This window comes from Botryllus schlosseri, chromosome 3 (genome assembly GCF_051294905.1).
Source record: "Botryllus schlosseri isolate E-star chromosome 3, Bs_hap1, whole genome shotgun sequence".
Classification (NCBI taxonomy): Eukaryota; Metazoa; Chordata; class Ascidiacea; order Stolidobranchia; family Styelidae; genus Botryllus; species Botryllus schlosseri.
In genome coordinates, this window is record NC_137238.1 from 28,273,152 (window position 1) to 28,289,117 (window position 15,966).

Genomic DNA, 15,966 nt, shown 5'->3' on the forward strand with positions numbered 1-15,966 from the left:
TGCGATTTATAACTAGAAATGGATTGGAAGGTAGCTTTTGACTAATAATGACAAAGGGCTAGGCCTATATCAGAATTTTTGAATTCGACCCCAGCCCAAATTGAGTCATGGTTGCTGGTTTTGCAATCATGATATGATATTATTGCTTGGCTTCGAAATTGTATTATTGAAGCACCGATATTCAATTCTACCCAGCCCTATATATAGCGGAAGAGCACTATATTGCAATACTAACTTATGGATAGCTCGGCATCGGATGCGGGGAAAAGACAACATATAAGAAGATCTACCAAATATGATTCCGATTCAAGGTCTGATTCGGGTGATCACGAGAAGATTAGAAGAAAACGCACATGTTCCACTGATACGGATCTTGCTGAAGCTCAGGCGAAGCAGTTCGAAAAGGAATCTCAGCATCTTGAAGAAAGTGAAAAAGGAAATCTGCCAGTAATGTCATGATTATACTGACAGTGCATCAATAATTCACCAAATGCAGGTTAGAGCTTAATTCCTCGATGTGGTATCAAAACAGCAAGAAATCCGCAGTTATGACCGTTTGATTTCTGAAAAGATTATTTAACTCTTTAAGTATAGTGAAAAAGCAGAGCTGAGTATATATATAGAGTAAAACTGCATATGTAAGTTATGAATTACTTGAAATTTTTTATGCACATGCAATGATGACTGTAGAAACTTCCAATTTGATAACTCAACGATAATCTTATAGCTCATGGCGACCAGAACGCACAATTTAATTACACTTACACAGGTCTCAATCGAAATCTACTTTCGCACTGATTCCTGACTGAATTTGAAGGCAATTTTCGGGGGGTTTCAGTGCCCGGACTAGATTTTAATTGATATTTTCTGAATCATTTGCAAAAGTAGCTTTCAATTGAGTCCTGTTTTGTTGAATTTTGCGCTCAGTTCGCCAGCTATAAGATTATACCTACTTAACTGCGTTTAATCATCCCATGCCGGTTATTATGTGTGTTTGAGGTGCCACTGACTGTTATTCATCTGTTCAGATACGTTGTCTCAGCAAGTAGCCCTTCATGGAGAGTTGTCTAGGTTCATTCTGCTGGGAATTTCCTACTGGAAATGGTGAGTATATAGTATATTTATTAGATTTGTGCTGAGTTTCCCAATAGAGTGGCAACTGATAAAGTTGGGCAGAACTGAGAAGAAAGCTTTGTGTGCACTGAGTTGATGCAATATTGTATATCATCGGTTAAACTAGTTTGGCGTCTCAATTTGTTTAATATAATCTTCCTGTTTAGGTGCTTGTTGCAATATTCCTACGACTGTTCCGGAAAAAGACGGCAAAATTGCAGTCAGATCTGCGTTGCGCCATGCACCGTCCAAAAAACAGAAATCAGCAATACGAGGTAGATGCAATATTGATTGGCTAAATGTATGCGGAGAGCGCATAATGGTTATATTGTGTAACCATACTTCTGGGCGCCGAATTTTATGTCTACATAGGGTGGCCAGATGAAACAAGGGAGGGGTTTGAAATTGTTAAAAATTTACCAAGTTAGCATCGTTTATTACGGTTAAGTAAATGCATCTTCTGATGTTTTAGTAGGCCTATTAGCGCTAATCAATTATGTCCGTTCGCGTCTGTTCGTGGCCAATTGCGCTGATTTAAAGTTATTCAATTTGACGCTGTCAGTCTTAAGCCAGTATAACATAACAATCGAATAAATAGAGATAGCAGGCAAATCATACGATGCCTGTAGCAGACGCTATAGTTAAGGCCATGCAGCAATGTTATCACATGCGCCAGTCCTGCTGTAGACTCTAACTCGATAGTTCAGGCTGGTAACGATATCAGGCGTAGCCCGGTGCACATTATAATTCATGCCAACGATTATAGCGTGCAGGCTTTAAAAATGACTATTTTTCTCAAATCATACTGGCTACTTGATAAAATTGTTAGGTTACCTAATTTAAGCCTACAAAACAAATTTGGTTGAATTCCAACCAGTGGAAGCAGAGTTATTGTCCTCAAAAAATTTTGATTTGAATAAAATAGTATTTACAGTGAGCATAACTATAGTAAATAAACAAAGAAACGGTCACCGTAAAGACTCAAATCCGAAATTTTTATATTTTTTTATTATTTATTTTTATATAATAAATCAAAACTTTCTTCTCCTGTAGCAATGCGGCTACTGGCTGGAATTGAACCAAATTTGGTGTGTCGAGTCCATTGAAGTTTATTGTATTGGAACGTAGAAGGTTCCCGTTCAAACTAATCGAATAAATTCAGAATTTGCGCCAAAGAGAATCTCGTGTTGCATCAAATTTGAGAACGTAATCCAACGCTGTGCACTGCGCAATGCGCAATGCGCATTATTAATAACAGATCCAACACCGACAAGTGACACTGAAGGAATACGAGTGTATAAAGCAGACGCGAATCAGTAGCTTACCGATGATTGCAAACGAGAAAGCACGCATCCGAGGCCTACGATGCGAATATTGTAGGCCCCGGCGCATCTAATCAGTAATTCCTTAACTTGACTACAGCACAATGGGTTGGAACCTAGTTGGAACCTAGTCTGACATCGCGACAATGTCATGTCGAAATCCAGGATTACAATTTACTGGGGCCTTTCAAGCATTAGTTTGTCGCCGCCTACGAAGCTGCGTATTCAATTATTGCGCGTGTATCGGTTGATGGTTAATAAGTTAGCATTTACGCGATATCACGGACTCGCTCATCGACAGCGCTGATTTCGTATCGAAATGACCAGACAATGGAAATATACGAAAATTTGGCGTTTTAGCATTTTGTAGGGGGTTTTTACCTGCGTGTCAGTTATTTTTCGTGTTCGTTAATTTTAGTGTGAAAAGTAGTTTATTTGCAAAGTATATCACCAATTCACCATCATTTGAATGTATCTACTGGCTATTTCAATGAAATCTACTAATTTCCAGCTAATTCGTGTCATATCTTTTATTCGTCAACTGGCAATGTCTTCATCCAAACTTTACCATAGGCCATTGAAAAGATGGAAACGGGTGGAAAAAAGCATCCCTGCATCATAGGCATTTTTGATCATCTCGGAGTGGTGAAATTTTCCACCGTAAATACTATTATTTGAAAAATGATTGAAATTTAGAATTGGATGACCTTGGCATCTACTGGTTGAAATTTAGTCAAATTTGTTGTGCAAGGTATCTTTAGGTACCCTAATGATTTGCCAACTAATCCAATGAAATTGGAAAAAAGTTTCTTTGGACACCCCTACCCCTAGTGTCCTGTCCACTGTTCAATAATGGTCATAAATTTTAATATTCATGATTTGTGTGTTTATGCATAGTATGCTGTACTTTGTCAGTATTTGAATATATTTTGCAAGGCGTTCGGAATTGGTAGCATTTTGAAGGATTGTTTCATGTTCGCTTGTAACGATTTTGCTAATTATTTTAGGACAAGCATGCAGAACAGTCCATATCCTGTCTCAGCCTTACCCAGACGATGACGAGGAAGAGGATGCTGTGTAAAGTCATTTCTTCCCATCATACCAACTTTTCACCTCGTTGCAAGTTAAACCTGTATCGAGATTGAAGATATTTCCAGCTAGAGAAATTGTTGATCGCAAGTGTGCAATGCTTGCTCTGGAATTTTTTACAAGTTACAGTTGAATCTGCTGATCATTATTTTCATCCGCTCTAGACATGGTATATACGATCAAAAAGAGGTGAAAGCGAGTCATCCTTGCTGCTCTAGTAAAGGTGGATCTGAATCTGACTACCTGAGTACTTTCCAAAAGTAGAACAAGTCGCACACTTGTAGGTTACTGCAGTAGGTAGGGGCCGCTTTCTAAATTGCAGGATATACCACCGCGACAAATATAGAATGGCACTTAATTATAGTGTGATTTCTAAATTGCACTCACTATAACTACATTATAGGGGCTATCTAACTGGTTATGTCTGAAAAACCCAAGTAGAAGTGTTTTATTATTTGTCACACTACACCAGGGGTGGGCAAACTTTTGAGCTCGCGGGCCGCATTCAACATCTGAATCCATTCGCGGGCCGCACTATATAAAATTGGGATTATAAACCCAAACGCAATATTGATATTTGATTATATAGTGACGACATGGAGATAATATACGTAAGTGCTTATTTAAAACAAGCCAAACATTGCTTTGATGATATCGTGCACGCGTCAGAAACATATAGTGGCGAGATTTCATAGGCTGGCGGACCTCAATAACCAATTGTCAAAACTATAGAGATGAAAGTCGGTTGGCCCGATTCTTAAAACAGGATTGAAATTTAAATCTGTGAGCAGCGATCTGTTCATAGATTTACTAATTCCACTTTTGGTTCAGTTCCAGGACACACAATGCTGACAGCATCATAACCATGTCAGCTTCAAACATGCTTCTACTATGTGTAGATAAAATATAAATACCTCAATTCTACGCATACAAACGAATCTACCTAAGACACGCCCGAATCGTTTTTTATAAGCACAACACTGAAATAATTAAAAATGGAGTGGCCAATCTGAAATCCCACTCGTGATCCAAATTATGTCAATCTCGTTGCAGCAATCCCGCGGTGATATCAAGTATTTACCTTAGATCAGTGATTCTCAAACTTTTTTAAAGACCGCCCCCCCCCCTCACTTATGATGGTGAAAGATTTCGCGCCCCCTTATCGTCATATCACAAAACGCAACCAGGATGCTAGCCGACCTAACGGGTAGTTTGATGGCATGGAAGGTTACGACTGTGGATGAGAGATTTTTAAATATGTAATTCAGACTAAATACAGAGCAATAACTTTGAATTTGATGTAAATCGCGCAGAGCTCGAAATTTTTTTTCAGTTGCGCCTCAGCTTCGCCCCCCCCCCTTCAGATGCTTTCACGCCCCCAAGAGGGGCGTGCTCACCAGTTTGAGAACCACTGTCTTAGAATTATCATGGTGAAATATACTAAGAAATAGTTAATCAAGTCCCTGCATTAATTCGATTTTTATTACGCCTCTTATCAATATTTTAAAAAAATTCTTTAGACTCTCGCGGGCCGCACAGAACGGTATTGCGGGCCGCATGCGGCCCGCGGGCCGTAGTTTGCCCACCCCTGCACTACACCTTGCACAATGTGGGACAGATCTGCACATAGAGGATGTCGGAACGACCAATTGACCAGACTGATACATCCTATTTTTTTGTATCTCTATTTGTATTACGTCTTCACCTCAATACTTGCCATCTTGAATGTCAACGACAGGTAGTTCCCTGTGCATGTATTTTTGCTGTCATTGAAGAACTTACCCTGCCACTTATCGAATTTTTGTTACCGTCCCATTTCTATGGTATTATCAATTATCATATTGTGAACGTACTTTTTCAACTTGATTTGACGGTTGTTGCTTTGACTCGATGCTGTGCTTTTTCTACTTCACTGCAATTTGTAATGTAGGCCTATCGCTTTGTCTTGTTGCATAATGATTTTCAAAACTTGCCAACCTCTGTATTTCTGATACATTTGTATACGTGTAATGCGGTGCGTGTGTCTTGTTTTTATATTCTCATTGGCAGAATTTTAGGTAATTGCTTCGACCTATCTTCATTTTTCAACACTTGCCCATGTGTCTGTATTCTGAAATTCTCCCAGTGTGCATGCTTCTTCACCTTGATTGTTTGACAGTTGTTGCTTTTTGCTGCAATTTTTACTATTGCCTATAATGCGTGCGTGTCTTGTTTTTATTCTCATTGACGAAATTGAAGGTGATTGCTTCGAACTTTCTTTTTATTTTTCAACACTAGCCCATGTGTGGTATTCTTCCCAGTGTACATACTTCCTCGTCATCTTATTCTTGCCCGATTGATTAATTGATCAATCGACTGCTTGTGATATTTTTGAGTCCACCTGCTGCTTTATTGTATCTCTTCAACTTGAGTGAGTGATTGATTTTGAAGTGATTTACAGCCGTTGTCGATTTTACTCTTTGCTGCTTCATTTTTATTGTTGACAATTTGATAATATAAGCTTTTTGCCTGAAAATCAATCTTGTTTAAGTGTATTTGTGCGTCGCCTAACCTGTGGTAAGGAAATATGCAGGTCCAGGAGCTAGCTAGTATTCAGAGGGTTGATCAGTGGATAGTCTATGGATATCGGTCCCTACCGGACTTTGTCCCTACAGTGGCCAGGAAGTGACTCAGAAATGACTTGATGGATGGTCAGTGGTCACCCATTGGATAACACCAGGAGTCGACACGCTCGGTTCAACCGGATGGCACTAGGTTGAATCTGGGCCAAATGACAAGTTATCCGACGGATATCCGCTTGCCGTAATGTGTTTGCTGGGTATATAAGTCGACTAGTATCCCAAAATAGAACAGAGAATGCGGAGAATGAAATATTTCAATCATGAAATCAAAGTGGTGTGCACATTGCACAGTCGCAGATATTCACGGTAACAAGTACTATGTAGTACTGTACCTTTTACGATGCGTATCCCATTCAGCGTTCCTAGGAATCTTCCACGATCGTGTCCACTTTCTTCAAGCACAACAAGCTTCGCATCACCCTTTGCTCAAATCTCAATAATGGCCAGATAACGATACGACACTCGAACGATTTCGAAATAAGTCGTATTCATCCGCTGACATGCCACCAATAATATTTGCTGGCCACGTTATAATGTTTGACTTAGGTTATTTCTCTTTCATACAGAAACATTTATCAGTACATATAGTTCCTTTCTTTTCCGTCTAATTTCGTATAAATTGAAATTTATCCCAAGTGTTGTTCACTACTTTCTGTACTTACTAAACGAGACTCTCCTTGTGATGTCACAGTTGTGCGTTGGCTGTTTACTACAAATCTCAGAAAACCAGTAACGCGTAACGGTAACCTATTGTAACCTATTACAGGTCGCCTTGTCCGCCATTAGCAAATGGTCAACTGAGCATGCGGTGCTGATATTTCTAGTTTCCCGAACAATATTATACATCCTAAACTGATTTTCTAACTTATCAGCCGTATCCGTAACAACGAATGTAACCAGCGAGAACGGCCGTATAGCCATATAGCCTTATAATATATTATAATGGCTATAGTGTAACTACATTAGCTACGATTGTCAGTTGTTTCTTGTACCCTACTTACTATGTACTATACTGAAATTGGTACTAGGGCCAACAATTTCCGTACGACAGACCCCAGTTTCGCGAACGAGGTTGAATCAAGTCAAATCACCACGAGAATGATATATCAGTAACATTCATTTCCACGTATATATTGGCTGCAGCGATTATGAAGCTAATCAATCTTCCCAATAGCCTTGTAAACTGCAGTTACGAGTAACTGTCAGTAATTTTGCGAGGAAATTCTGGCAACTTGACTTCACAGCTAAACTAAGGTAATATCACATATCAAAATGTAAAATTACAAGCTACGCACAGTTATTGGCTGCGACCGGTAATTCGTTGTAAAATTTACAGAGATTTCCCAGTAAATCTACCAGATTTTTTACAGTGTATGTTTGAACGTGTGTTACCTCACACCGAACGAGATACGTATAATAGCTAGAGAGTACTTGGCATAGTGTGCAGTTGAATCGCAGTATGTAAAATGCCAGTAATATGAATATCTCTGTGTAGTAGCTTACAGAGATGAGCGGGTTTTGAATTTCTATGTCCTAATCCAATCCAAATCCAAATCGTAATCCATAACTTCCGCATATTCAAATCTGAGTCCAATCCTAATCCAATTCTAACTTGAAAAAATACTAATTTATGCAAGGGAGGAATTGGAAATTTTTCTTTCACAACCAGATATTCTCTTGATTTAAGATAACTTAGCATAGGGCTGCACCTCTCATGTTCATTGGCACCAGTTATGAGCATGGATTAGGATTAGGATTTGAAAAAACAGGATTTATGAAATTTTGCCGGATTTGGATTGGATTAGGATTTAAGATTATTTTCAGAACGGATTAGGATTTGGATTGGATTCACCGATTTTATGGGAGATTGATAAGTCATGTGACGAATGGCGACAAACTTCATTCATATTAGTTGTCAATGTACTTATGGTACATTACAAAGATGAGAGCTGCGATTCGAAGTTCGAACCCACCTTCATTGGTGTCGTGGCGATGGAGGCTTAACAAATGTGTCACAGACGTCCCCCGCAGGTAATATTTGCACAAGACAGCCGACGATTGAACATGATATATTTCAACTAAATTTGAACTTAAACTTGAGCGAATTGCGTGGTCCGTGACGGTGCATAGGAGTAGCGTTGGGACCCCGGGAAATCCCGATCCCGGGATCCCGGGATTTGAAGCAATCCCGATCCCGGGATTGGTCCCGATGAAAACCCGGGATTTGTGAACAGCATCTACCAAGGCTTATGTAGCGCCATATCTCTTATTTTGGTAGTAAAGCAATGTCACAAACTCTGCTGATTGTCTAAAACAATTCACAATTATTTGATATTAAAGCCAGCTATGGCATAACAATGTACTACACAATTACTTCCGTCGTAGTCTACGAATCGTAGCAGTGTAACTGAGTATCGGAAAGTCACAAGGACGGTGCTGTGGAGGTGAAATACAGGTCGAATAATGGCGAATTTCGAAGATGTCAATGCAAAGAGAAAATAAATGTTTAGCGAAACTGTTTGTTTTATAAATCTACATAAAAAGCCAAATGCAACTTGTGTCAAGACGTTTTGAAAGCTTCAGTGTCTAGCACAAAGGGACTAATAAAGGGATACGTCAAAGAAAGATCAGCTAAAAATGAAGACGAGGAAGATCGATTCCTATAAAATAAATCGCATAAGCCTCGCCTCAATGAACTTCTTAACCAGTTAACTGCTGTGGAAGGGTTAACATTTATTTAATTACCCAAAGTGAGTGAATTCGTCGGGCCTTCAAGGCTTATGGCTATGACTTGTCAAGATGTCGCAAACGGGTTCATGACTTGGTGATCACGCACAGCAAATAAATCCGTAAGTGTGCGGATGAAGAGCTTCCGGCAATGAAACGCAGCATTGGACGTTTTTCGATCACGTTTGACGAATCAACTTCTACACGAAACAGGCGGTACATGAATTTAAACGCTCATTATCCGGGTGGCCTTCAGTCGCTGGGTTTCATTCGTATTCACGGGAGCATGTTTTTTCGTCAATACTACAAGGAATAAATGTTGTGTGAGTAGCTTGTATGGGTATTTTACTACTTTGCTAATCCCGGGAAATCCCGGGATTGAGAAGCGCAAATCCCGGGAAAATCCCGATCCCGGGATTTCAAATTTGATCCCGAAGTCCCAACCCTACATAGGAGTCCGCAAAGACAAAAGGGTTGAAAACCACTGTAGTGTGGTGTCGCGTGTGAATGCAGATTGTTGCATTATCCTCTAATTTGGGATCAATTCTTTAAAAAAAGCCACCGAACACCGGTATAGATGTAGGCTATAAGATATTATACACGTATATTGCAACACCAATGGGTTGCTGGCTCGAGTCCGGCCGAGGTCGAATCCATAATTTCTACCCAAGTGTTGGAGGTTTATCTAGGCTCCTCCTATTCGCCATTTTATCCATGTAAGTGTAAGCATTGTCTTATAAATGCCTATAGAAGTGGGCCGTGGTACAAATCGGCAGCTACGGGAAAAATGAAGAAATTGGCAAGGTGTAGGTGACCATAGTAGTCAACCATCACCATGAGTAAATCAAACAAAAACAATACAGGTATACTTATACATTGTATACAGAGGTGGTTAAGGTAAGGAAAGCTACTCAAATATGGTAGGTTTGCCATACACTGTTAAAAATATTCTATGCCAAATTACTGGTCTGGTCCTGGCAGCAGTTTTACGACTCTGAGACCGGTAAATTTGAAAAATATTTTCCCGTAAATATTATTGACTGTAATTTATTTTTACAAAGACTGACTGTTGAATTTTTTACGGAAAATTCCCGTTACCTGATGTAACGGAAAACGGCTGTAATACCAAGTTACTGGTCTGGTCCAGTGCAGCAGTTTTACGCTGATGAGACCAGTAAATTCGAAATAACTCTCCCCGTAATATGATTTTACATATGCAGACCGTAGGAAATTTTACGGAAAATTTCCGTAACTAAAGGTAACAGAAATCTGCTGTAATATCAATATACTCGTCTGGTCCCTTGCAGCAGTTTTACGTTCCTGAGACCAGTAAATTTGAATCAGGTTTATTTGGTGCGGGAACACGTAAAAAAAAGTAAGTGTGGATAATGACGAAAATCCAGTCTTTCTTGTGGAGATCATCAGTCAGCAACTGCCTGAATGAAGAGCGCTTCATCAAAACTTCAGCAGCAGTTGAAGGACTGTACTTTGGGCCATGCTCTTTTGTAGGTTCTTCTATAATCTGAACAAAGATTATGCTGTCATCAACACAGTTACAATTTGGAAACTTTGAGACGCTATAGTATGACATACTGCGACTTTTCATATTCTTGTCAATTTCTCGAATAATGATGGCCTAGGATAGCGGTGTCGAACATAAGGCCAGCGGGCCGCATGCGGCCTACGAAGCAATTCTGAGTAGTTTGAAAAACCCCTGTATTACCCAGCACATTTTCTAACAAATGTTGAGATATTATTGTAAGAAATACTTCCCGCAAGGCCACAAATGTCAAGATCATAGACCGTGATATAATTATCCGACAGTGGTGTTATAGTTTTACTCTAGTCATCATCGGGAACAAGTTGGTGATACTGACATCCAATTCCCAAAACTCTAAAAAGTGCACACTGAGTTCATATTTTTATGAAGAAATGTGCCAAAAAGTAGTTATTCGTGAAGTGAAAAAAAAACTGTTATATGCAGGTCGCATGGAGAATATATATAATAGTTATAAAAAATACAATTCAAATATATTTGGTCGCACTGCTGTATCACTTCTACTCAAAGGCCCCAGACAGACAGAGAAACCCGAATGACGATTAATAATGAGCCAAATTCTAACGTCTGCGTTTACAATTAAATCACTTGTGTTCCTCAAAGCGCATACGATGAGTTAACGGCAGATTACGAATAAAACAAAGGAAGCATACAAATATGTCAGCTTATTCCGTCGTTAGAGTGAGTGTTTTAGCGGTTGAATTCAAACGATCAATCTTTGAATTTGTTCCAAAATTCCGTTGTTTGCGAGTAAAGGCGCTGCTAGAATATATCCATATGATATGATCGTGAATGTTATGTAATATAGCAAAATGTATACAGGATTGATAATAAACTATTCAAGCGAAAAGTAAGGTCGGGTGTTTTGATGTACCGTAACATTTTCGAATGATTTGACTGATCCGGCCCGCGAACGGTTTGAAAGTTTGAATCCGGCCAGCGACGCAAGTTGAGTTTAATACGGATACCCATGGCCTGGGACTTCGTACCTGAATCATCTTTTCCAGCGTGATTGCAAACTTTTCTGGCAATATTCCTTTGCATCGCACGTCCAATGTATTTCGCACGGCATCGTGCTAGAAGCGAGAGGCGAAATGATCCCTTTCTATCACATAAGCATTCGACGTCATGATTCATAATGCCATAACGCTTCCATTTTCGTGTAGTTCAATGTCAGAAAATGTAATAGATTCTTATAAGCCATAGCTTCTGTTCACCATTAAACTGTAACGAAAATACATACGTCTTCAGAAACAGGACTCTGAATAACTTGCCAGATTTGAGCTCGGATACTGCTATACCTACAATATCTGCTATCAACATCTGCAATATTCTAAAGCTAGAGTTAAGCTGTGGCTTCGAAACCCTCAATATCTTACAGCAACGCATCTTGTTATTATCCAATACGAAAACATCGCGTCGATATAATATCTATCTCGGAACATTCAGCCGCACGTGCTAAGGCTGAGATATGTCTGACGTCTGACGCCACTATGTCTGGAATATGTATCACGTCACAATGTACTGTTCGCTCGAGCAGCTACGAATTCATGATCAAACAATTCATAACACCATTCGCGGGAAAAAGGTAAAGGACGTCTACTACTCTCGTCGCAATGGCAAAGGTAATTACACAAAAGATCATACCTGCAGTAAAACTACATAACATACCGAATTCGCGTGGCATGCTACTATTGCTAGACCTTGATGTATCAAAGGATACTATTTATAAATCGATATAAACGATGGTATCTGCAATGCCCAAATGTTCGGATACGATTCACCGATTAGCATTCAGCACGGCCATCGATGTCGTAATTTGCTTGATGATTGAAACCTGATGTAATGACGAAAATCACAAATATATGTCCATAATAAGACCGTAAGCGTGTAAAATGATCGAATTGTAAGTACGATAGCAATGTTGCAAATAATGATTATCCAGTAAATCGCTTTTACGAATGCAAAAGTAAATCCGGAATACTGATTATCCAGTAAATTGCTTTTACAAATCAAAAAGTAAATCTGAAATACTGGTTATCCCGTAAATTGCTTCTACGAACTTAATGTGTAATTTTTTTAACATTTAAAAACAAGTAAATTTACTTTTGACGTGCCCGTATATTAATTTAACGGGCATTTACCGTTAATATAACTGACGGGACAAATTTACCGGTATAATTTGGGTAAATCTACGAATATTTCTAAGAGTGTACGTCTGGAATTTCCCGGACATATCCGGAATTTCACTGTTAAATCTGTGTCCGGGAGGAAATTCGAAAATATGCCTAAATGTTGGGAATTTTGAAGGCTTGAAGCGGGCTCATAATTCTTTCGTAACTTAACACAAATAACATTATTTTTGGGCAGATTTAAGCTATACTTGAAGTTTTTCTTCGCGCAATGAGCGAGTAAGTATCACATATATTGGTTCTAGTATGAGAAATACCACCCGCTCGCAGAAACTGCATTCAAAAATAAATAAAAATGACCTTAATTAGCTGAAATAAGTATAATTGTGATCGCAATTATAGGAGAACGTTGTATTACCAGAGTCGGTTAAGCTCGTTTAAGCTTTATTCAGAGATAGTAGTTCTAAACCTGGGGGTCGTTTGCCCATATTGTATGGCTCACGAAGATGTTGGACGTAATCAGCTTCCAAAATAGGCCGTGAGTAATTCCGGGAAAAGCTGCTAGCCTTTTTTTAGTAATAATCTTATCAAATTTTGAGCTGCGCCACCGATCATTTTCAAATTGGAAAAGGTGTCGGGACCATAAAAGTTGGAAACCACCGGGTGTGTGGTTTTTATATAAGCTCAGTGGTGTGCACCGGCATTAGGCTGATAAAACATCTAATCGGTCTGTCTTGAAAATAACGATGTACAATTACGTTTCCTGCATTTTCGAAGTCATCATACTCCACCTTATCTACCGCGAACTATGATCATGTGTGCGGAGGGAGGACCAAAACTATATCGTAATATATGAAAGAAACAATATTATTGACAGAATTAATTCAAAAAATTTAATGGATAGACGCATGTAGCAAGCCCCCTAGAAGCTGCATCAATTACCCCAACATCGCCAAGATCAGTGTTGATTAAAAATGGGGTCGGTCCTCGTTAGTGGTGACAACTTACACCACACAACCACATACTCCTGAACGGGATCGTGGCCACCTCTGGTCGACATGCAAATCTTTGCTAGTGTGACGTCATATTGACAGACAATGGCGTGGTCATAGCTCGTTTTGGAATCCGCTAGTGGGCGCTAACGAATGTCCGGAACTAGAGTCACAAAAATATGGTTGCCCCAAAATATGGAAGTAGCGACGCAGAATTCTATTCACAGGGCGATAATTAATGAAATTTCAACATATTATTTATATTCCAACTTCGGCATGACTTGCTTTAACTACCTATAGGGACGAATGAACAATAATACATATCATCTTCGTCAAAATTTAGGTCCATGGTTCTCAAAGGGGGGGGGGCGCCTTCCTTGAGGGTGTTGAAGCATCTGAAGGGTGGCGCGAAGCGGTGGTGAACTGAGCCTTTCTCGCGATTTACAACCCATTCATAGTTATTGCTTTGGGTATAGGCCGAATTTCGTATTTGACAATTCTCTCATGAACAGTCATAAACGACCATGCCACTAACTGTTAGGATTGCTATCATTCTGGTTACCTTTGCCTTTTGTGATATGGCGATAAGCGTGGGGGGGGGGGGGGGGTTGGCGTGTCAATAAAAGTTTTAAAACAACTGATTTAGGGTAATACAGAATTGCGGCATTATTTCATATTGTCATGAGCTCGATTACAACCATCGTCGTATGCGCAAATAAAGAATGAAAGCTCTTGTATGTCTGCGGTAAACAGAAATACATGCGGATACACACGCCAGGAAATGATATGTTTGTAACATTTCTAACCTTCCAAGCTCGTAAATAGCCGATTCATGTCACGGCTAATGTCATCGATAAGAGAAAAGGTTAGGTTTGCTGTTTTTAGGCCGAAATCTGTCAATGAATAAAGTTTATTTGAAAGACGCGTGGAAATGGAATTTTTGCGAATTCCATATCCGATCCAAAGTTGGTCAAGATTTCAACATCTGTTTGTTTCAAATCCAAATCCATAATGATCTCTGGTATCTAAACATAGCCTTAAGTTTCACGACAGAATCTTCGATACATTGCCTCACAATAGACTACATGTGATGGTAGATGATCAATAGATCCATGATTGCGTGAACGAGCAGAAGTATAGGCTTATCATGCACGATCACGGCGTTGGCCAGACAATTCAACAATTTGGTCGCGTATGTGGATATCGCATGTAGTAACAGCAGTAGCTTCCAGCTTTGTATTTCTATCTTAGGAGAGCAATAAATTTAGATTATATTAGTGAAGGAGGCTTTATCAGTTTGGGTAGTGTAGCAATGGGAGTCATGGCGGAAAGAGTTAGTATAGAAGTCATCTCACGTCGCAAGATTGAGCCGTCATTGCGCCAGTGAAATAGAAGGAATTTGTATAGAAGATTGTAGGTTTGGCACCTACATTGCCATTTCAGACCGATTATTCCCTGGGGTGGAGTGTTCCTTTTTTTGCAGCAACGTGTGTGACAATAATTGTTACCGTGGATATCCCCATAGAAAATTCGTTATTATGCATATTATCATCACCGTACAGAGAATACCTTCTACACTGTTTTCGTAAAAGTATATTCATAATTATCCAGGATACCCAAATCATTTGATGTAACCATAAATAATGACACAGCACGGATATTTTAGTCATCACAGCAGAGGTTCACGACCGGGGAATTACCCCACAACAGAGGGAGGACATCTCGCTTACTATTGTAGAGGAAGGTGCAGATGGTCTCATAAAATAACTGTATTTGTATATCATAACTGCTAAGTATGGCAATAGTTCCTTTCAAACTTGTATTTCTTTTACCTGATTTGTTGCTATAGAAACATATTTGATTGGTATTTAAATCTAACACTCTCCAGTGATATATTTATCTTTCGTTCGAGTTAAAATGTGTCAAATCGCGAAATAAACTTGTTAAATTCATCTGTTTGCCTCAAAGTCGTGTCTGGCAAATGTGTTGATTTAATTTTAGTCAGTAATTACCCAAAGGCGAAGAAACATACCAAATCTATAGCGGATTTTTCATAACCGAAAGTGACAACTTATTTCCTTTTGATTCATGCATATTCTCAGCAACCGTGTATTAAATATTCGAGACGAAAGTGACCAGCGCTACCTTACCAAAATGTAATTCGAAATAGTTAGATCAGTTATGTCCTAGACATTTAAATCCGAGGCACAGGCTTAATTCTTTTAGTCATGGTGCTTATTTAACCGGTCTGCGTTTCTTTTGATGAGGAATTTTTGCTCAAATATCGACCGAAGAGGTAAATAAATAAATAAATAAATAAAAGGTTTGGCACCACAGCACTAGAACATGCCACTGGTCACATAAGGTCTGTGTTGGGACCGAGGTAATACATTTGAGTCACGAGTCATTTCG

General features: G+C 39.3%; 2 long non-coding RNA genes across 2 annotated transcripts; one reads left to right on the forward strand and one right to left on the reverse strand.

The window, feature by feature from the left end:
- Positions 1-180: 180 nt before the first annotated feature.
- On the forward strand, positions 181-3,988 carry LOC145435066 (uncharacterized). Its single transcript, XR_013913681.1, has 4 exons — positions 181-496; positions 1,029-1,104; positions 1,281-1,388; positions 3,443-3,988. It is a non-coding gene; the product is annotated as an uncharacterized LOC145435066 (long non-coding RNA).
- A 6,214-nt stretch (positions 3,989-10,202) lies between these two features.
- LOC145436305 (uncharacterized) lies at positions 10,203-11,986 on the reverse strand. The gene is made up of 2 exons (XR_013914257.1): positions 11,420-11,986; positions 10,203-10,394 (listed from the first exon to the last, which is right to left on the reverse strand). It is a non-coding gene; the product is annotated as an uncharacterized LOC145436305 (long non-coding RNA).
- Between the last annotated feature and the right edge of the window lie 3,980 nt (positions 11,987-15,966).